This window comes from Heterodontus francisci, chromosome 34, assembly GCF_036365525.1.
Source record: "Heterodontus francisci isolate sHetFra1 chromosome 34, sHetFra1.hap1, whole genome shotgun sequence".
NCBI lineage: Eukaryota > Metazoa > Chordata > Chondrichthyes > Heterodontiformes > Heterodontidae > Heterodontus > Heterodontus francisci.
The window spans coordinates 15,091,438-15,114,556 of NC_090404.1; the positions used below are offsets into that span (position 1 = coordinate 15,091,438).

The following is a 23,119-nucleotide window of genomic DNA, read 5'->3' on the forward strand; positions in this document are numbered from 1 at the left end:
TCTTCCCCACCAAACACAACCCCCCCCCCCACCCCCACCTTCATTTGCTTAACACCTAATTCTTTTCTAACCTTTGCCAGTTCTGATGAAGGGTCACTGACCCTGAAACGTTAACTCTGCTTCTCCATCCACAGATGCTGCCAGACCTGCTGCGTATTTCCAGCACTTTCTGTTTTTATTTCCGATTTCCAGCATCTGCAGCATTTTGCTTTTATTTCTTCGACCTATTTGACAGGGGGAGACGCTGGCGCAGAGGTAATCTCACTGAGCTAGTAATCTAGCGGCCCGGGCTCATGTCCTGAGGACAGGGGTTCAAATCCCACTGTGGCAACTTGTGGAATTTCAAATCAATAAATTCAAGCAATTAATAAAAATTAAAAGCTCGTCTTGTTAATGGTTCTGTGACGCTATCATTGCTTGCTGTCTTAACCCATCTGGTTCACTAATGTTTTCAGCCACTCAGTTGTCAAGGGCAAATAGGGAGGGGCCCACAAATCCTGGGCTTGCCAGGGACGCCCATTAGAATTAGAATTAGAACATTACAGCGCAGTACAGGCCCTTCGGCCCTCGATGTTGCGCCGACCTGTGAAACCATCTGACCTACACTATTCCATTTTCATCCATATGTCTATCCAATGACCACTTAAATGCCCTTAAAGTTGGCGAGTCCACTACTGCTGCAGGCAGGGCGTTCCACGCCCCTACTACTCTCTGAGTAAAGAAACTACCTCTAACATCTGTCCTATATCTTTCACCCCTCAACTTAAAGCTATGTCCCCTCGTGTTTGCCATCATCATCCAAGGAAAAAGACTCTCACTATCCACCCTATCTAACCCTCTGATTATCTTATATGTCTCTATTAAGTCACCTCTCCTCCTCCTTCTCTCTAACGAAAACAACCCCAAGTCCCTCAGCCTTTCCTTGTAAGACCTTCCCTCCATACCAGGCAACATCCTAGTAAATCTCCTCTGCACCCTTTCCAAAGCTTCCACATCCTTCCTATAATGCGGTGACCAGAACTGCACGCAATACTCAAGGTGCGGTCTCACCAGAGTTTTGTACAGCTGCAGCATGACCTCGTGGCTCCGAAACTCGATCCCCCTACTAATAAAAGCTAACACACCATTTGCCTTCTTAACAGCCCTATTAACCTGGGTAGCAACTTTCAGGGATTTATGTACCTGGACACCAAGATCTCTCTGCTCATCTACACGACCAAGAATCTTCCCATTAGCCCAGTACTCTGCATTCCTGTTACTCCTTCCAAAGTGAATCACCTCGCACTTTTCCGCATTAAACTCCATTTGCCATCTCTCAGCCCAGCTCTGCAGCCTATCTATGTCCCTCTGTAACCTACAACATCCTTCGGCACTATCCACAACTCCACCGACCTTAGTGTCATCCGCAAATTTACTAACCCACCCTTCTACACCCTCATCCAGGTCATTTATAAAAATGACAAACAGCAGTGGCCCCAAAACAGAACCTTGCGGTCCACCACTAGTAACTAAACTCCAGGATGAACATTTGCCATCAACCACCACCCTCTGGTGGTAACATGGACACCCACCATGTCCCAGGAAAGAGTCTAAAAGAGAACATGAAGCCACGAGGGCAGATTGGAACTTGGTTTTGATGCCCTTGTCTAAAAGTCAGCACCTCGGACAATGCAGCACTCACCTTGGTACATCAGCTTCCATTGTTGTGCCCAAGTATGGCATCAGGACTTGAACCTGCAGCCTCACTCGGAGGTGAATGCGACACAGCTGAGGGGCATGAGACTGAGCCCAGACTAGGTGCGTGCTTCCCTGCCCGCTTACTACTGAAACACTCAGTCCCACTCCAAGCCCTCTCTCTCTCCTTGGCCGCCTAAATTATTCCATCGTTTTTGCAAACCTCTGGCCTCAACAAGGACGGTACCAGGAGTTCTGACTTTCAGCAAAGACTGGGGAGTTAGGTTTTTTTTGGCCCTTGAAAGGGGAAGGCTGAAGGCGGCCTTTGAAACGGTGAAGGGGTTTGATCGGATTTATGTTTCTCTTTAATTCTTTCACGCCTTTACCCTGTGAGGGATGAGAATGTGGAACCACGGGGAGTGGCTGAGATGAACAGACGCTGTTAAGGAGAAGCTGGACAAACACAGGAGGGAGAAAGGAATAGAAGGATGTGTTGATTGGGGGAAGATGCTGAGGAGGTGGGAGGAGGCCTGTGTGGGCACCAGCACAGGGCAGCTGGGCCGAATGGCCTGTTCCTGTGTTTAGACTCAATATTATTCCAGGAGAGGGGTGGGCACAGAAAATGGAGGAATGCTTTTCTGCTGACAGGTTGCAGGATTTCACCATTTCCTGAAGAAACTGTCGGCTTCCTTTTAGTGTCCCAACGACCGGGTGGGTCCAGACGGAGCTGACTGCTGCTGGATCCAGGAAGTGTCGAAGAGGTCACCGGCCACAACAGCTGGAGCGCCAACCCCTGCCCCCGGGGTCCCAGTGAGAATCGGTGAGTCTACAGCGCTTCGCAATTAACTACTACCCACTCCCCACCTCCCCCTCCCCACCATGACGAGCGGGAAGAGGGTGAGGATTTAAATACGGGCGATGTCACCCCAATGTGGGCGCCCGCACACGCTCCCACTGCCTCTTCAAACAGCAGATACAGGGGATTCCCAGAGCTCCACCAGGGAGAGGCAGGAGGCAGTTCACTGATGCCTTTCTCCAGGTTCAATGTATCGGGGTGGGGGGGGGGGGGGGTCGAGAAGCCCGGTGGGGAGAGGGGATCAGGAGCTGCTGCATTTCCCCTTGTGGGCCAAGAGGGGCAGAGGGTGCTTCGGCCGACCCGCCAGGCCGACGAGGAAGGATTTATCCTGCTCCCAACGCTGATCGTGGCCTCTCGCTCGTCTTGCCCCACCCTGGGATATAATTGCAGAAGTGTCTCTCTCCCTCCAGCCCCACAGCCCTCTCTCTCACTCCCTCTCTCTCACTCCCTCTCTCTCCCTCCAGCCCCACAGCCCTCTCTCTCACTCCCTCTCTCTCACTCCCTCTCTCTCCCTCCAGCCCCACAGCCCTCTCTCTCACTCCCTCTCTCTCACTCCCTCTCTCTCCCTCCAGCCCCAACGCTCTCTCACTCCCTCTCTCTCCCTCCAGCCCCACAATCCCTCTCTCTCACTCCCTCTCTCTCTCTCCAGCCCCAACGCTCTCTCACTCCCTCTCTCTCCCTCCAGCCCCACAGCCCTCTCTCTCACTCCCTCTCTCTCTCTCCAGCCCCAACCCTCTCTCACTCCCTCTCTCTCCCTCCAGCCCCACTGCTCTCTCACTCACTCTCTCCCACCCTCCAGCTCCACAGCTCTCTCACTCCCTCTCTCTCCCTCCAGCCCCACAGCTCTCTCACTCCCTCTCTCTCCCTCCAGCCCCACAGCCCTCTCACTCACTCTCTCCCACCCTCCAGCCCTACAGCTCTCTCACTCTCTCTCTCCCACCCTCCAGCACCAATGACTCCTCTCTCTCTCTCCAGCCCCACAGCCCTCTCACTCTCTCTCCCACCCTCCAGCCCCAACGCTCTCTCACTCCCTCCAGCCCCACAGCTCTCTCACTCCCTCTCTCTCCCTCTAGACCCACAGCTCTCTCACTCCCTCTCCCACACTCCAGCCCCACCGCCCTCTCACTCACTCTCTCACACCCTCCAGCCCTGATGCTCTCTCACTCTCTCTCTCCCACCCTCCAGCACCAATGACTCCTCTCTCTTACTCCCTCCAGCCCCACAGCCCTCTCTCTCACTCCCTCTCTCTCTCTCCAGCCCCAACGCTCTCTCACTCCCTCTCTCTCCCTCCAGCCCCACAGCCCTCTCTCTCACTCCCTCTCTCTCCCTCCAGCCCCACAACCCTCACACCCTCTCTCTCCCTCCAGCCCCACAGCTTTCTCCCTCCAGCCCCACAGCCCTCTCACTCATTTTCTCCCATCCTCCAGCCCCAACGCTCTCTCACTCCGTCTCTCTCCCTCCAGCCCCACAACCCTCTCTCTCACTTCCTCTCTCTCTCTCCAGCCCCAACGCTCTCTCACTCCCTCTCTCTCCCTCCAGCCCCACAGCCCTCTCTCTCACTCCCTCTCTCTCCCTCCAGCCCCACAGCCCTCTCTCTCACTCCCTCTCTCTCCCTCCAGCCCCACAGCCCTCTCACTCCCTCTCTCTCCCTCCAGCCCCACAGCCCTCTCACTAACTCCCTCTCTCTCCCTCCAGCCCCACAGCCCTCTCACTCCCTCTCTCTCTCTCTCCAGCCCCAATGCTCTCTCACTCCCTCTCTCTCCCTCCAGCCCCACAGCTCTCTCACTCACTCTCTCCCACCCTCCAGCCCCACAGCTCTCTCACTCCCTCTCTCTCCCTCCAGCCCCACAGCCCTCTCACTCACTCTCTCCCACCCTCCAGCCCCAACGCTCTCTCACTCCCTCTCTCCCTCCAGCCCCTCAGCCCTCTCACTCACTCTCTCCCACCCTCCAGCCCTGATGCTCTCTCACTCTCTCTCTCCCACCCTCCAGCACCAATGACTCCTCTCTCTCTCTCTCTCTCTCCAGCCCCACAGCCCTCTCACTCCCTCTCTCTCTGTCCAGCCCCACAGCTCTCTCACTCACTCTCTCCCACCCTCCAGCCCTACAGCTCTCTCCCTCTCTCTCCCTCCAGCCCCACAGCCCTCTCACTCACTCTCTCCCACCCTCCAGCCCCAACGCTCTCTCACTCCCTCTCTCCCTCCAGCCCCACAGCTCTCTCACTCCCTCTCTCTCCCTCCAGCCCCACAGCCCTCTCACCCACTCTCTCCCACCCTCCAGCCCTGATGCTCTCTCACTCTCTCTCTCCCACCCTCCAGCACCAATGACTCCTCTCTCTCTCTCTCTCCAGCCCCATAGCCCTCTCACTCACTCTCTCCCACCCTCCAGCCCCAACACTCTCTCACTCCCTCCAGCCCCACAGCCCTCTCACTCACTCTCTCACACCCTCCAGCCCTGATGCTCTCTCACTCTCTCTCTCCCACCCTCCAGCACCAATAACTCCTCTCTCTCACTCCCTCCAGCCCCACAGCCCTCTCTCTCACTCCCTCTCTCTCTCTCCAGCCCCAACGCTCTCTCACTCCCTCTCTCTCCCTCCAGCCCCACAGCCCTCTCTCTCACTCCCTCTCTCTCCCTCCAGCCCCACAACCCTCTCACTCCCTCTCTCTCTCTCAAGCCCCACAGCCCTCTCACTAACTCCCTCTCTCTCCCTCCAGCCCCACAGCCCTCTCACTCCCTCTCTCTCTCTCTCCAGCCCCAACGCTCTCTCACTCCGTCTCTCTCCCTCCAGCCCCACAGCTCTCTCACTCACTCTCTCCCACCCTCCAGCCCCACAGCTCTCTCACTCCCTCTCTCTCCCTCCAGCCCCACTGCCCTCTCACTCACTCTCTCCCACCCTCCAGCCCCAACGCTCTCTCACTCCCTCTCTCTCCCTCCAGCCCCACGGCTCTCTCACTCCCTCTCTCTCCCTCCAGCCCCACAGCCCTCTCACTCACTCTCTCCCACCCTCCAGCCCTGATGCTCTCTCACTCTCTCTCTCCCACCCTCCAGCACCAATGACTCCTCACTCTCTCTCTCTCCAGCCCCACAGCCCTCTCACTCACTCTCTCCCACCCTCCAGCCCCAATGCTCTCTCACTCCCTCTCTCCCTCCAGCCCCACAGCTCTCTCACTCGCTCTCTCCCACCCTCCAGCCCCACAGCTCTCTCACTCCCTCTCTCCCTCCAGCCCCACAGCTCTCTCACTCCCTCTCTCTCCCTCCAGCTCCACAGCTCTCTCACTCCCTCTCCCACCCTCCAGCCCTGATGCTCTCTCACTCCCTCCAGCCCCACAGCCCTCTCACTCACTCTCTCCCACCTTCCAGCGCCAACGCTCTCTCACTCCCTCTCTCCCTCCAGCCCCACAGCTCTCTCACTCACTCTCTCCCACCCTCCAGCCCCAACGCTCTCTCACTCCCTCCAGCCCCACAGCTCTCTCACTCCCTCTCTCTCCCTCCAGCCCTGATGCTCTCTCACTCTCTCTCTCCCACCCTCCAGCACCAATGACTCCTCTCTCTCACTCCCTCCAGCCCCACAGCCCTCTCTCTCACTCCCTCTCTCTCTCTCCAGCCCCAACGCTCTCTCACTCCCTCTCTCTCCCTCCAGCTCCACGGCTCTCTCACTCCCTCTCCCACCCTCCAGCCCCGATGCCCTCTCACTCACTCTCTCACACCCTCCAGCCCTGATGCTCTCTCTCTCTCCCACCCTCCAGCGCCAATGACTCCTCTCTCTCTTTCACTCGAGCCCCACTGCCCCCCCTCACTCTCTCTCTCCCACCCTCCAGCTCCAATGATTCCTCTCTCTCTCTCCAGCCCCACTGCCCCACCTCTCTCTCTCTCTCTCTGCAGCCCCAGTGCCCTCTCGCTCACTCTCTCCCACCCTCCAGCCCTACAGCTCTCTCCCTCTCTCTCCCTCCAGCCCCACAGCCCTCTCACTCACTCTCTCCCACCCTCCAGCCCCAACGCTCTCTCACTCCCTCTCTCCCTCCAGCCCCACAGCTCTCTCACTCCCTCCAGCCCCACAGCTCTCTCACTCCCTCTCTCTCCCTCCAGCCCCACAGCTCTCTCACTCCCTCGCCCACCCTCCAGCCCCACAGCCCTCTCACTCACTCTCTCACACCCTCCAGCCCTGATGCTCTCTCACTCTCTCTCTCCCACCCTCCAGCACCAATGACTCCTCTCTCTCACTCCCTCCAGCCCCACAGCCCTCTCTCTCACTCCCTCTCTCTCTCTCCAGCCCCACAACCCTCTCACTCCCTCTCTCTCCCTCAAGCCCCACAGCCCTCTCACTAACTCCCTCTCTCTCCCTCCAGCCCCACAGCCCTCTCACTCCCTCTCTCTCTCTCTCCAGCCCCAACGCTCTCTCACTCTGTCTCTCTCCCTCCAGCCCCACAGCTCTCTCACTCACTCTCTCCCACCCTCCAGCCCCACAGCTCTCTCACTCCCTCTCTCTCCCTCCAGCCCCACTGCCCTCTCACTCACTCTCTCCCACCCTCCAGCCCCAACGCTCTCTCACTCCCTCTCTCTCCCTCCAGCCCCACGGCTCTCTCACTCCCTCTCTCTCCCTCCAGCCCCACAGCCCTCTCACTCACTCTCTCCCACCCTCCAGCCCCACAGCTCTCTCACTCACTCTCTCCCACCCTCCAGCCCCACAGCTCTCTCACTCCCTCTCTCCCTCCAGCCCCACAGCTCTCTCACTCCCTCTCTCTCCCTCCAGCTCCACAGCTCTCTCACTCCCTCTCCCACCCTCCAGCCCTGATGCTCTCTCCCACCCTCCAGCCCCAACGCTCTCTCACTCCCTCCAGCTCCACAGCTCTCTCACTCCCTCTCCCACCCTCCAGCCCTGATGCTCTCTCACTCTCTCTCTCCCTCCAGCCCCACAGCTCTCTCACTCCCTCTCCCACCCTCCAGCCCCACAGCCCTCTCACTCACTCTCTCACACCCTCCAGCCCTGATGCTCTCTCACTCTCTCTCTCCCACCCTCCAGCACCAATGACTCCTCTCTCTCACTCCCTCCAGCCCCACAGCCCTCTCTCTCACTCCCTCTCTCTCTCTCCAGCCCCAACGCTCTCTCACTCCCTCTCTCTCCCTCCAGCTCCACGGCTCTCTCACTCCCTCTCCCACCCTCCAGCCCCGATGCCCTCTCACTCACTCTCTCACACCCTCCAGCCCTGATGCTCTCTCTCTCTCTCTCCCACCCTCCAGCGCCAATGACTCCTCTCTCTCTTTCACTCCAGCCCCACTGCCCCCCCTCACTCTCTCTCTCCCACCCTCCAGCTCCAATGACTCCTCTCTCTCTCTCCAGCCCCACTGCCCCACCTCTCTCTCTCTCTCTCTGCAGCCCCAGTGCCCTCTCGCTCACTCTCTCCCACCCTCCAGCCCTACAGCTCTCTCCCTCTCTCTCCCTCCAGCCCCACAGCCCTCTCACTCACTCTCTCCCACCCTCCAGCCCAACGCTCTCACTCCCTCTCTCCCTCCAGCCCCACAGCTCTCTCACTCCCTCCAGCCCCACAGCTCTCTCACTCCCTCTCTCTCCCTCCAGCCCCACAGCTCTCTCACTCCCTCGCCCACCCTCCAGCCCCACAGCCCTCTCACTCACTCTCTCACACCCTCCAGCCCTGATGCTCTCTCACTCTCTCTCTCCCACCCTCCAGCACCAATGACTCCTCTCTCTCACTCCCTCCAGCCCCACAGCCCTCTCTCTCACTCCCTCTCTCTCTCTCCAGCCCCAACGCTCTCTCACTCCCTCTCTCTCCCTCCAGCCCCACAGCCCTCTCTCTCACTCCCTCTCTCTCCCTCCAGCCCGACAGCCCTCTCTCTCACTCCCTCTCTCTCTCTCCAGCCCCAACGCTCTCTCACTCCCTCTCTCTCCCTCCAGCCCCACAGCCCTCTCTCTCACTCCCTCTCTCTCCCTCCAGCCCCACAACCCTCTCACTCCCTCTCTCTCCCTCCAGCCCCACAGCCCTCTCTCTCACTCCCTCTCTCTCCCTCCAGCCCCCACAACCCTCTCACTCCCTCTCTCTCCCTCAAGCCCCACAGCCCTCTCACTAACTCCCTCTCTCTCCCTCCAGCCCCACAGCCCTCTCACTCACTCTCTCACACCCTCCAGCCCTGATGCTCTCTCACTCTCTCTCTCCCACCCTCCAGCACCAATAACTCCTCTCTCTCACTCCCTCCATCCCCACAGCCCTCTCTCTCACTCCCTCTCTCTCTCTCCAGCCCCAACGCTCTCTCACTCCCTCTCTCTCCCTCCAGCCCCACAGCCCTCTGTCTCACTCCCTCTCTCTCCCTCCAGCCCCACAACCCTCTCACTCCCTCTCTCTCCCTCAAGCCCCAAAGCCCTCTCACTAACTCCCTCTCTCTCCCTCCAGCCCCAACGCTCTCTCACTCCGTCTCTCGCCCTCCAGCCCCACAGCTCTCTCACTCACTCTCTCCCACCCTCCAGCCCCACAGCTCTCTCACCCCCTCTCTCTCCCTCCAGCCCCACTGCCCTCTCACTCACTCTCTCCCACCCTCCAGCCCCAACGCTCTCTCACTCCCTCTCTCTCCCTCCAGCCCCACGGCTCTCTCACTCCCTCTCTCTCCCTCCAGCCCCACAGCCCTCTCACTCACTCTCTCCCACCCTCCAGCCCTGATGCTCTCTCACTCTCTCTCTCCCACCCTCCAGCACCAATGACTCCTCACTCTCTCTCTCTCCAGCCCCACAGCCCTCTCACTCACTCTCTCCCACCCTCCAGCCCCAACGCTCTCTCACTCCCTCTCTCCCTCCAGCCCCACAGCTCTCTCACTCACTCTCTCCCACCCTCCAGCCCCACAGCTCTCTCACTCCCTCTCTCCCTCCAGCCCCACAGCTCTCTCACTCCCTCTCTCTCCCTCCAGCTCCACAGCTCTCTCACTCCCTCTCCCACCCTCCAGCCCTGATGCTCTCTCACTCCCTCCAGCCCCACAGCCCTCTCACTCACTCTCTCCCACCCTCCAGCGCCAACGCTCTCTCACTCCCTCTCTCCCTCCAGCCCCACAGCTCTCTCACTCCCTCCAGCCCCACAGCCCTCTCACTCACTCTCTCCCACCCTCCAGCCCCAACGCTCTCTCACTCCCTCCAGCCCCACAGCTCTCTCACTCCCTCTCTCTCCCTCCAGCCCCACAGCTCTCTCACTCCCTCTCCCACCCTCCAGCCCCACAGCCCTCTCACTCACTCTCTCACACCCTCCAGCCCTGATGCTCTCTCACTCTCTCTCTCCCACCCTCCAGCACCAATGACTCCTCTCTCTCACTCCCTCCAGCCCCACAGCCCTCTCTCTCACTCGCTCTCTCTCTCACCAGCCCCAACGCTCTCTCACTCCCTCTCTCTCCCTCCAGCTCCACGGCTCTCTCACTCCCTCTCCCACCCTCCAGCCCCGATGCCCTCTCACTCACTCTCTCACACCCTCCAGCCCTGATGCTCTCTCTCTCTCTCTCCCACCCTCCAGCGCCAATGGCTCCTCTCTCTCTTTCACTCCAGCCCCACTGCCCCCCCTCACTCTCTCTCTCCCACCCTCCAGCTCCAATGATTCCTCTCTCTCTCTCCAGCCCCACAGCCCTCTCACTCTCTCTCTCCCACCCTCCAGCACCAATGACTCCTCTCTCTCTCTCCAGCCCCACTGCCCCACCTCTCTCTCTCTCTCTGCAGCCCCAGTGCCCTCTCGCTCACTCTCTCCCACCCTCCAGCCCTACAGCTCTCTCCCTCCAGCCCCACAGCCCTCTCACTCACTCTCTCCCACCCTCCAGCCCCAACGCTCTCTCACTCCCTCTCTCCCTCCAGCCCCACAGCTCTCTCACTCCCTCCAGCCCCACAGCTCTCTCACTCCCTCTCTCTCCCTCCAGCCCCACAGCTCTCTCACTCCCTCGCCCACCCTCCAGCCCCACAGCCCTCTCACTCACTCTCTCACACCCTCCAGCCCTGATGCTCTCTCACTCTCTCTCTCCCACCCTCCAGCACCAATGACTCCTCTCTCTCACTCCCTCCAGCCCCACAGCCCTCTCTCTCACTCCCTCTCTCTCTCTCCAGCCCCAACGCTCTCTCACTCCCTCTCTCTCCCTCCAGCCCCACAGCCCTCTCTCTCACTCCCTCTCTCTCCCTCCAGCCCCACAACCCTCTCACTCCCTCTCTCTCCCTCAAGCCCCACAGCCCTCTCACTAACTCCCTCTCTCTCCCTCCAGCCCCACAGCCCTCTCACTCCCTCTCTCTCTTTCTCCAGCCCCAACGCTCTCTCACTCCGTCTCTCACCCTCCAGCCCCACAGCTCTCTCACTCACTCTCTCCCACCCTCCAGCCCCACAGCTCTCTCACTCCCTCTCTCTCCCTCCAGCCCCACTGCCCTCTCACTCACTCTCTCCCACCCTCCAGCCCTACAGCTCTCTCCCTCCAGCCCCACAGCCCTCTCACTCACTCTCTCCCACCCTCCAGCCCCACAGCTCTCTCCCTCCCTCTCTCCCTCCAGCCCCACAGCTCTCTCACTCCCTCTCTCTCCCTCCGGCTCCACAGCTCTCTCACTCCCTCTCCCACCCTCCAGCCCTGATGCTCTCACTCTCTCTCTCCCACCCTCCAGCACCAATGACTCCTCTCTCTCTCTCTCCAGCCTCACAGCCCTCTCACTCACTCTCTCCCACCCTCCAGCCCCAACGCTCTCTCACTCCCTCCAGCCCCACAGCTCTCTCACTCCCTCTCTCTCCCTCCAGCCCCACAGCTCTCTCACTCCCTCTCCCACCCTCCAACCCCACAGCCCTCTCACTCACTCTCTCACACCCTCCAGCCCTGATGCTCTCTCACTCTCTCTCTCCCACCCTCCAGCACCAATGACTCCTCTCTCTCACTCCCTCCAGCCCCACAGCCCTCTCTCTCACTCCCTCTCTCTCCAGCCCCAACGCTCTCTCACTCCCTCTCTCTCCCTCCAGCCCCACAGCCCTCTCTCTCACTCCCTCTCTCTCCCTCCAGCCCCACAACCCTCTCACTCCCTCTCTCTCCCTCAAGCCCCACAGCCCTCTCACTAACTCCCTCTCTCTCCCTCCAGACCCACAGTCCTCTCACTCCCTCTCTCTCCCTCCAGCCCCACTGCCCTCTCACTCACTCTCTCCCACCCTCCAGCCCCACAGCTCTCTCACTCCCTCTCTCTCCCTCCAGCCCCACTGCCCTCTCACACACTCTCTCCCACCCTCCAGCCCCAACGCTCTCTCACTCCCTCTCTCTCCCTCCAGCCCCACAGCTCTCTCACTCCCTCTCTCTCCCTCCAGCCCCACAGCCCTCTCACTCACTCTCTCCCACCCTCCAGCCCTGATGCTCTCTCACTCTCTCTCTCCCACCCTCCAGCACCAATGACTCCTCACTCTCTCTTTCTCCAGCCCCACAGCCCTCTCACTCACTCTCTCCCACCCTCCAGCCACAACGCTCTCTCACTCCCTCTCTCCCTCCAGCCCCACAGCTCTCTCACTCACTCTCTCCCACCCTCCAGCCCCACAGCTCTCTCACTCCCTCTCTCCCTCCAGCCCCACAGCTCTCTCACTCCCTCTCTCTCCCTCCAGCTCCACAGCTCTCTCACTCTCTCTCTCACCCTCCAGCCCCGATGCCCTCTCACTCACTCTCTCACACCCTCCAGCCCTGATACTCTCTCTCTCTCTCTCCCACCCTCCAGCGCCAATGACTCCTCCTTCTCTTTCACTCCAGCCCCACTGCCCCCCCTCACTCTCTCTCTCCCACCCTCCAGCTCCAATGATTCCTCTCTCTCTCTCCAGCCCCACAGCCCTCTCACTCTCTCTCTCCCACCCTCCAGCACCAATGACTCCTCTCTCTCTCTCCAGCCCCACTGCCCCACCTCTCTCTCTCTCTCTCTGCAGCCCCAGTGCCCTCTCGCTCTCTCTCCAGCCCCGATGCCCTCTCACTCCCTCTCTCACTCCAGACCCAGTGTTCTCTCTCTCTCTCTCCCTCCAGCCCCAATGTTCTCTCTCTCTCTCTCCCTCCAGCCCCAATGTTCTCTCTCTCTCTCCAGCCCCAATGTTATCTCTCTCTCTCTCCAGCCCCGATGCCCTCTCACTCCCTCTCTCTCTCTCCAGCCCCAATGTTCTCTCTCTCTCTCCCTCCAGCCCCGATGCCCTCTCACTCCCTCTCTCTCTCTCCAGCCCCAATGTTCTCTCTCTTTCTCTCCCTCCAGCCCCGATGCCCTCACTCCCTCTCTCCAGCCCCACTGCCCCCTCTCTCTTTCTCTCTCCAGCCCCGATACCCCACTCTCTCTCTCCAGCCTCGATGCCCTCTCTCTCTCTCTCTCTCTCCAGCTCCAATGCCCTCTCTCTCTCCCTCCCTCCAGCCCCAAAGCCCCCTCACTCTCTCTGCAGCCCAATGCCCTCTCTCTCTCCCTCCCTCCAGCCCCAAAGCCCCCTCTCTCTCTCGCTCCCTCCCTCCAGCCCCAAAGCCCCCTCTCTCTCTCTGCAGCCCAATGCCCTCTCTCTCATCCTCCCTCCAGCCCCATGGCCCCCTCTCTCTCTCTCCAGCCCCAATGTTCTCTCTCTATCTCACAATGCATGTGCTCCCTCTTCCCTCAACACTCATTCCCTCTCTCTCACTGTCCCTTTCACACTCTCCAACCCCCAAATTCCCTCTCTCTCTCGCCCCTCTAACTCTAACCGGACTGGGACGAGTTCTGGTCACTCTGCACTGTGAGGACAGGGTCCAGTTCTGGACACTCCACACTGTGAGGACTGGGTCCAGTTCTGGTCACTCTGCACTGCGAGGACTGGGTCCAGTTCTGGTCACTCTGCACTGTGAGGACTGAGTCCAGTTCTGGTCACTCCACACTTTGAGGACTGGGTCCAGTTCTGGTCACCCTGCCCCTTGGGGACTGGGTCCAGTTCTGGTCACTCTGCACCTTGGGGACAGGGTCCAGTTCTGGTCACTCCGCACTGTGAGGACTGGGTCCAGTTCTGGTCACTCTGCCTCTTGGGGACTGGATCCAGTTCTGGTCACTCTGCCCCTTGGGGACTGGGTCCAGTTCTGGTCACTCTGCCCCTTGGAGACTGGGTCAAGTTGTGGTCACTCTGCACTGTGAGGACAGGGTCCAGTTCTGGTCACTCTGCCCCTTGGGGACTGGGTCCAGTTCTGGTCACTCTGCACTGTGAGGACAGGGTCCAGTTCTGGTCACGCTGCACTGTGAGGACTGGGTCCAGTTCTGGTCACTCTGCACCTTGGGGACTGGATCCAGTTCTGGTCACTCTGCACTGTGAGGACAGGGTCCAGTTCTGGTCACTCTGCACCTTGGGGACTGAGTCCAGTTCTGGTCACTCTGCACTGTGAGGACAGGGTCCAGTTCTGGTCACTCTGCACCTTGGGGACTGAGTCCAGTTCTGGTCACTCTGCACTGTGAGGACAGGGTCCAGTTCTGGTCACTCTGCACTGAGGACTGGGTCCAGTTCTGGTCACTCCGCACTGCGAGGACTGGGTCCAGTTCTGGTCACTCTGCACTGTGAGGACAGGGTCCAGTTCTGGTCACTATGCACTGTGAGGACTGGGTCCAGTTCTGGTCATTCTGCACTGTGAGGACTGGGTCCAGTTCTGGTCACTCTGCACTGTGAGGACAGGGTCCAGTTCTGGTCACTATGCACTGTGAGGACTGGGTCCAGTTCTGGTCACTCTGCACCTTGGGGACTGGATCCAGTTCTGGTCACTCTGCACTGTGAGGACAGGGTCCAGTTCTGGTCACTCTGCACCTTGGGGACTGAGTCCAGTTCTGGTCACTCTGCACTGTGAGGACAGGGTCCAGTTCTGGTCACTCTGCACCTTGGGGACTGAGTCCAGTTCTGGTCACTCTGCACTGTGAGGACAGGGTCCAGTTCTGGTCACTCTGCACTGAGGACTGGGTCCAGTTCTGGTCACTCCGCACTGCGAGGACTGGGTCCAGTTCTGGTCACTCTGCACTGTGAGGACAGGGTCCAGTTCTGGTCACTATGCACTGTGAGGACTGGGTCCAGTTCTGGTCACTCTGCACTGTGAGGACTGGATCCAGTTCTGGTCACTCTGCCCCTTGGGGACTGAGTCCAGTTCTGGTCACTCTGCACTGTAGGGAATGGGTCCAGTTCTGGTCACTCTGCACTGTGAGGACAGGGTCCAGTTCTGGTCACTCTGCACCTTGGGGAATGAGTTCAGTTCTGATCACTCTGCACTGTGAGGACTGGGTCCAGTTCTGGTCACTCTGCACCTTGGGGACTGAGTCCAGTTCTGGTCACTCTGCACTGTGAGGACTGGATCCAGTTCTGGTCACTCTGCACTGTGAGGACAGGGTCCAGTTCTGGTCACTCTGCACCTTGGGGACTGGATCCAGTTCTGGTCACTCTGCACTGTGAGGACAGGGTCCAGTTCTGGTCACTCCGCACTGTGAGGACTGGATCCAGTTCTGGTCACTCCGCACTGTGAGGACTGGATCCAGTTCTGGTCACTTTGCACCTGAGGGACTGAGTCCAGTTCTGGTCACTCTGCACTGTGAAGACAGGGTCCAGTTCTGGTCACTCTGCACGTTGGGGACTGGATCCAGTTCTGGTCACTCTGCACCTTGGGGACTGAGTCCAGTTCTGGTCACTCTGCACCTTGGGGACAGGGTCCAGTTCTGGTCACTCTGCACCTTGGGGACTGAGTCCAGTTCTGGTCACTCTGCACCTTGGGGACAGGGTCCAGTTCTGGTCACTCTGCACCTTGGGGACTGAGTCCAGTTCTGGTCATTCTGCACCTTGGGGACAGGGTCCAGTTCTGGTCACTCTGCACCTTGGGGACTGGATCCAGTTCTGGTCACTCTGCACCTTGGGGACTGGGTCCAGTTCTGGTCACTCTGCACTGTGAGGACAGGATCCAGTTCTGGCCACTCCGCACTGTGAGGACTGGGTCCAGATCTGGTCACTCTGCACCTTGGGGACTGGGTCCAGTACTGGTCACTCTACACTGTGAGGACTGTGTCCAGTTCTGGTCACTCTGCACCTTGAGGACTGAGTCCAGTTCTGGTCACTCTGCACCTTGAGGACTGAGTCCAGTTCTGGTCACTCTGCACCTTGGGGACTGGATCCAGTTCTGGTCACTCTGCACTGTGAGGACAGGGTCCAGTTCTGGTCACGCTGCACTGTGAGGACTGGGTCCAGTTCTGGTCACTCTGCACCTTGGGGACTGGATCCAGTTCTGGTCACTCTGCACTGTGAGGACAGGGTCCAGTTCTGGTCACTCTGCACCTTGGGGACTGAGTCCAGTTCTGGTCACTCTGCACTGTGAGGACAGGGTCCAGTTCTGGTCACTCTGCACCTTGGGGACTGAGTCCAGTTCTGGTCACTCTGCACTGTGAGGACAGGGTCCAGTTCTGGTCACTCTGCACCTTGGGGACTGGGTCCAGTTCTGGTCACTCGGCACTGTGAGGACTGGATCCAGTTCTGGTCACTCTGCACTGTGAGGACAGGGTCCAGTTCTGGTCACTCTGCACCTTGGGGACTGGGACCAGTTCTGGTCACTCTGCACTGTGAGGACAGGATCCAGTTCTGGCCACTCCGCACTGTGAGGACTGGGTCCAGATCTGGTCACTCTGCACCTTGGGGACTGTGTCCAGTACTGGTCACTCTACACTGTGAGGACTGTGTCCAGTTCTGGTCACTCTGCACCTTGAGGACTGAGTCCATTTCTGGTCACTCTGCACCTTGGGGACTGAGTCCAGTTCTGGTCACTCTGCACTGTGAGGACTGGGTCCAGTTCTGGTCACTCTGCACCTTGGGGACTGAGTCCAGTTCTGGTCACTCTGCACTGTGAGGACTGGGTCCAGCTCCGGTCACGCTGCACTGTGAGGACTGGGTCCAGTTCTGGTCACTCTGCACCTTGGGGACTGGATCCAGTTCTGGTCAGTCTGCACTGTGAGGACAGGGTCCAGTTCTGGTCACTCTGCACTGTGAGGACAGGGTCCAGTTCTGGTCACTCTGCACCTTGGGGACTGGATCCAGTGCTGGTCACTCTGCACTGTGAGGACAGGGTCCAGTTCTGGTCACTCTGCACCTTGGGGACTGAGTCCAGTTCTGGTCACTCTGCACTGTGAGGACAGGGTCCAGTTCTGGTCACTCCGCACTGTGAGGACTGGATCCAGTTCTGGTCGCTCCGCACTGTGAGGACTGGATCCAGTTCTGGTCACTCTGCACCTTGGGGACTAAGTCCAGTTCTGGTCACTCTGCACTGTGAGGACTGGGTCCAGTTCTGGTCACTCCGCACTGTGAGGACTGGATCCAGTTCTGGTCACTCTGCACTTTGAGGACAGGGTCCAGTTCTGGTCACTCTGCATCTTGGGGACTGAGTCCAGTTCTGGTCACTCTGCACTGTGAGGATTGGGTCCAGTACTGGTCACTCCGTACTGTGAAGACAGGGTCCAGTTCTTGTCACTCTGCACCTTGGGGACTGGATCCACTTCTGGTCACTCTGCACCTTGGGGACTGAGTCCAGTTCTGGTCACTCTGCACCTTGGGGACAGGGTCCAGTTCTGGTCACTCTGCACCTTGGGGACTGAGTCCAGTTCTGGTCACTCTGCACCTTGGGGACAGGGTCCAGTTCTGGTCACTCTGCACCTTGGGGACTGAGTCCAGTTCTGATCACTCTGCACCTTGGGGACAGGGTCCAGTTCTGGTCACTCTGCACCTTGGGGACTGGATCCAGTTCTGGTCACTCTGCACCTTGGGGACTGGGTCCAGTTCTGGTCACTCTGCACCTTGGGGACTGGGTCCAGTTCTGGTCACTCTGCACCTTGGGGACTGAGTCCAGTTCTGGTCACTCTGCACCTTGGGGACTGAGTCCAGTTCTGGTCACTCTGCACCTTGGGGACAGGGTCCAGTTCTGGTCACTCTGCACCTTGGGGACTGAGTCCAGTTCTGGTCACTCTGCACCTTGGGGACAGGGTCCAGTTCTGGTCACTCTGCACCTTGGGGACTGAGTCCAGTTCTGGTCACTCTGCACCTTGGGGACAGGGTCCAGTTCTGGTCACTCTGCACTGTGAGGACTAGGTCCAGTTCTGGTCACTCTGCACCTTGGGGACTGAGTCCAGTTCTGGTCACTCTGCACTGTGAGGACAGGGTCCAGTTCTGGTCACTGTGCACTGTGAGGACTGGGTCCAGTTCTGGTCACTATGCACTGTGAGGACTGGGTCCAGTTCTGGTCATTCTGCACTGTGAGGACTGGGTCCAGTTCTGGTCACTCTGCACTGTGAGGACTGGATCCAGTTCTGGTCACTCTGCCCCTTGGGGACTGAGTCCAGTTCTGGTCACTCTGCACTGTAGGGAATGGGTCCAGTTCTGGTCACTCTGCACTGTGAGGACAGGGTCCAGTTCTGGTCACTCTGCACCTTGGGGAATGAGTTCAGTTCTGATCACTCTGCACTGTGAGGACTGGGTCCAGTTCTGGTCACTCTGCACCTTGGGGACTGAGTCCAGTTCTGGTCACTCTGCACTGTGAGGACTGGATCCAGTTCTGGTCACTCTGCACTGTGAGGACAGGGTCCAGTTCTGGTCACTCTGCACCTTGGGGACTGGATCCAGTTCTGGTCACTCTGCACTGTGAGGACAGGGTCCAGTTCTGGTCACTCCGCACTGTGAGGACTGGATCCAGTTCTGGTCACTCCGCACTGTGAGGACTGGATCCAGTTCTGGTCACTTTGCACCTGAGGGACTGAGTCCAGTTCTGGTCACTCTGCACTGTGAAGACAGGGTCCAGTTCTGGTCACTCTGCACGTTGGGGACTGGATCCAGTTCTGGTCACTCTGCACCTTGGGGACTGAGTCCAGTTCTGGTCACTCTGCACCTTGGGGACTGAGTCCAGTTCTGGTCACTCTGCACCTTGGGGACAGGGTCCAGTTCTGGTCACTCTGCACCTTGGGGACTGAGTCCAGTTCTGGTCACTCTGCACCTTGGGGACAGGGTCCAGTTCTGGTCACTCTGCACCTTGGGGACTGAGTCCAGTTCTGGTCATTCTGCACCTTGGGGACAGGGTCCAGTTCTGGTCACTCTGCACCTTGGGGACTGGATCCAGTTCTGGTCACTCTGCACCTTGGGGACTGGGTCCAGTTCTGGTCACTCTGCACCTTGGGGACTGGGACCAGTTCTGGTCACTCTGCACTGTGAGGACAGGATCCAGTTCTGGTCACTCCGCACTGTGAGGACTGGGTCCAGATCTGGTCACTCTGCACCTTGGGGACTGGGTCCAGTACTGGTCACTCTACACTGTGAGGACTGTGTCCAGTTCTGGTCACTCTGCACCTTGAGGACTGAGTCCAGTTCTGGTCACTCTGCACCTTGAGGACTGAGTCCAGTTCTGGTCACTCTGCACCTTGGGGACTGGATCCAGTTCTGGTCACTCTGCACTGTGAGGACAGGGTCCAGTTCTGGTCACGCTGCACTGTGAGGACTGGGTCCAGTTCTGGTCACTCTGCACCTTGGGGACTGGATCCAGTTCTGGTCACTCTGCACTGTGAGGACAGGGTCCAGTTCTGGTCACTCTGCACCTTGGGGACTGAGTCCAGTTCTGGTCACTCTGCACTGTGAGGACTGGGTCCAGTTCTGGTCACTCTGCACTGTGAGGACAGGGTCCAGTTCTGGTCACTCTGCACCTTGGGGACTGGGACCAGTTCTGGTCACTCTGCACTGTGAGGACAGGATCCAGTTCTGGCCACTCCGCACTGTGAGGACTGGGTCCAGATCTGGTCACTCTGCACCTTGGGGACTGTGTCCAGTACTGGTCACTCTACACTGTGAGGACTGTGTCCAGTTCTGGTCACTCTGCACCTTGAGGACTGAGTCCATTTCTGGTCACTCTGCACCTTGGGGACTGAGTCCAGTTCTGGTCACTCTGCACTGTGAGGACTGGGTCCAGTTCTGGTCACTCTGCACCTTGGGGACTGAGTCCATTTCTGGTCACTCTGCACCTTGGGGACTGAGTCCAGTTCTGGTCACTCTGCACTGTGAGGACTGGGTCCAGTTCTGGTCACTCTGCACCTTGGGGACTGAGTCCAGTTCTGGTCACTCTGCACTGTGAGGACTGGGTCCAGCTCCGGTCACGCTGCACTGTGAGGACTGGGTCCAGTTCTGGTCACTCTGCACCTTGGGGACTGGATCCAGTTCTGGTCAGTCTGCACTGTGAGGACAGGGTCCAGTTCTGGTCACTCTGCACTGTGAGGACAGGGTCCAGTTCTGGTCACTCTGCACCTTGGGGACTGGATCCAGTGCTGGTCACTCTGCACTGTGAGGACAGGGTCCAGTTCTGGTCACTCTGCACCTTGGGGACTGAGTCCAGTTCTGGTCACTCTGCACTGTGAGGACAGGGTCCAGTTCTGGTCACTCCGCACTGTGAGGACTGGATCCAGTTCTGGTCGCTCCGCACTGTGAGGACTGGATCCAGTTCTGGTCACTCTGCACCTTGGGGACTAAGTCCAGTTCTGGTCACTCTGCACTGTGAGGACTGGGTCCAGTTCTGGTCACTCCGCACTGTGAGGACTGGATCCAGTTCTGGTCACTCTGCACTTTGAGGACAGGGTCCAGTTCTGGTCACTCTGCATCTTGGGGACTGAGTCCAGTTCTGGTCACTCTGCACTGTGAGGATTGGGTCCAGTACTGGTCACTCCGTACTGTGAAGACAGGGTCCAGTTCTCGTCACTCTGCACCTTGGGGACTGGATCCACTTCTGGTCACTCTGCACCTTGGGGACTGAGTCCAGTTCTGGTCACTCTGCACCTTGGGGACAGGGTCCAGTTCTGGTCACTCTGCACCTTGGGGACTGAGTCCAGTTCTGGTCACTCTGCACCTTGGGGACAGGGTCCAGTTCTGGTCACTCTGCACCTTGGGGACTGAGTCCAGTTCTGATCACTCTGCACCTTGGGGACAGGGTCCAGTTCTGGTCACTCTGCACCTTGGGGACTGGATCCAGTTCTGGTCACTCTGCACCTTGGGGACTGGGTCCAGTTCTGGTCACTCTGCACCTTGGGGACTGGGTCCAGTTCTGGTCACTCTGCACCTTGGGGACTGAGTCCAGTTCTGGTCACTCTGCACCTTGGGGACTGAGTCCAGTTCTGGTCACTCTGCACCTTGGGGACAGGGTCCAGTTCTGGTCACTCTGCACCTTGGGGACTGAGTCCAGTTCTGGTCACTCTGCACCTTGGGGACAGGGTCCAGTTCTGGTCACTCTGCACCTTGGGGACTGAGTCCAGTTCTGGTCACTCTGCACCTTGGGGACAGGGTCCAGTTCTGGTCACTCTGCACTGTGAGGACTAGGTCCAGTTCTGGTCACTCTGCACCTTGGGGACTGAGTCCAGTTCTGGTCACTCTGCACTGTGAGGACAGGGTCCAGTTCTGGTCACTGTGCACTGTGAGGACTGGGTCCAGTTCTGGTCACTCTGCACTGTGAGGACAGGGTCCAGTTCTGGTCACTCTGCACTGTGAGGACTGGGTCCAGTTCTGGTCACTCCGCACTGCGAGGACTGGGTCCAGTTCTGGTCACTCTGCACTGTGAGGACAGGGTCCAGTTCTGGTCACTCTGCACTGTGAGGACTGGGTCCAGTTCTGGTCACTCCGCACTGTGAGGACTGGGTCCAGTTCTGGTCACTCTGCACTGTGAGGACTGGGTCCAGTTCTGGTCACTCTGCACTGTGAGGACTGGGTCCAGTTCTGGTCACTCCGCACTGTGAGGACTGGATCCAGTTCTGGTCACTCTGCCCCTTGCGGACTGGGTCCAGTTCTGGTCACTCTGCACCTTGGGGACTGAGTCCAGTTCTGGTCACTCTGCACTGTGAGTACTGGGTCCAGTTCTGGTCACTCTGCACCTTGGGGACTGAGTCCAGTTCTGGTCACTCTGCACTGTGAGTACTGGGTCCAGTTCTGGTCACGCTGCACTGTGAGGACTGGGTCCAGTTCTGGTCACTCTGCACCTTGGGGACTGGATCCAGTTCTGGTCACTCTGCACTGTGAGGACAGGGTCCAGTTCTGGTCACTCCGCACTGTGCGGACTGGATCCAGTTCTGGTCATTCTGCACTGTGAGGACAGGGTCCAGTTCTGGTCACTCTGCATCTTGGGGACTGAGTCCAGTTCTGGTCACTCTGCACTGTGAGGACTGGGTACAGTACTGGTCACTCCGCACTGTGAAGACAGGGTCCAGTTCTGGTCACTCTGCACCTTGGGGGCTGGATCCAGTTCTGGTCACTCTGCACCTTGGGGAATGGGTCCAGTTCTGGTCACCCTGCACTGTGAGAACTGGGTCCAGTTCTGGTCGCTCTGCACCAGGAGTACAGGGTCCAGTTCTGGTCACTCTGCACCTTGGGGACTGGGTCCAGTTCTGGTCACTCTGCACTGTGAGGACAGGGTCCAGTTCTGGTCACTCTGCACCTTGGGGACTGAGTCCAGTTCTGGTCACTCTGCACCATGGGGACTGGGTCCAGTTCAGGTCACTCTGCACTGTGAGGACTAGATCCAGTTCTGGTCACTCCGCACTGTGAGGACTGAGTCCATTTCTGGTCACTCTGCACCTTGGGGACTGAGTCCAGTTCTGGTCACTCTGCACTGTGAGGACTGGGTCCAGTTCTGGTCACTCTGCACCTTGGGGACTGAGTCCATTTCTGGTCACTCTGCACCTTGGGGACTGAGTCCAGTTCTGGTCACTCTGCACTGTGAGGACTGGGTCCAGTTCTGGTCACTCTGCACCTTGGGGACTGAGTCCAGTTCTGGTCACTCTGCACTGTGAGGACTGGGTCCAGCTCCGGTCACGCTGCACTGTGAGGACTGGGTCCAGTTCTGGTCACTCTGCACCTTGGGGACTGGATCCAGTTCTGGTCAGTCTGCACTGTGAGGACAGGGTCCAGTTCTGGTCACTCTGCACTGTGAGGACAGGGTCCAGTTCTGGTCACTCTGCACCTTGGGGACTGGATCCAGTGCTGGTCACTCTGCACTGTGAGGACAGGGTCCAGTTCTGGTCACTCTGCACCTTGGGGACTGAGTCCAGTTCTGGTCACTCTGCACTGTGAGGACAGGGTCCAGTTCTGGTCACTCCGCACTGTGAGGACTGGATCCAGTTCTGGTCGCTCCGCACTGTGAGGACTGGATCCAGTTCTGGTCACTCTGCACCTTGGGGACTAAGTCCAGTTCTGGTCACTCTGCACTGTGAGGACTGGGTCCAGTTCTGGTCACTCCGCACTGTGAGGACTGGATCCAGTTCTGGTCACTCTGCACTTTGAGGACAGGGTCCAGTTCTGGTCACTCTGCATCTTGGGGACTGAGTCCAGTTCTGGTCACTCTGCACTGTGAGGATTGGGTCCAGTACTGGTCACTCCGTACTGTGAAGACAGGGTCCAGTTCTCGTCACTCTGCACCTTGGGGACTGGATCCACTTCTGGTCACTCTGCACCTTGGGGACTGAGTCCAGTTCTGGTCACTCTGCACCTTGGGGACAGGGTCCAGTTCTGGTCACTCTGCACCTTGGGGACTGAGTCCAGTTCTGGTCACTCTGCACCTTGGGGACAGGGTCCAGTTCTGGTCACTCTGCACCTTGGGG

General features: G+C 58.9%; 1 protein-coding gene across 2 annotated transcripts in view; it reads left to right on the plus strand.

Annotated features, from left to right (window-relative positions):
- Positions 1-2,192: 2,192 nt before the first annotated feature.
- si:ch211-284o19.8 (protein lifeguard 1) overlaps positions 2,193-23,119 on the plus strand; it is a 53,127-nt gene continuing 32,200 nt past the window's right edge. For both annotated transcript variants that reach the window (XM_068014448.1, XM_068014449.1), the window contains exon 1: positions 2,193-2,494. The gene's annotated coding sequence lies outside the window, so the exon portion shown is untranslated. The remainder of the gene's footprint in view (positions 2,495-23,119) is intronic.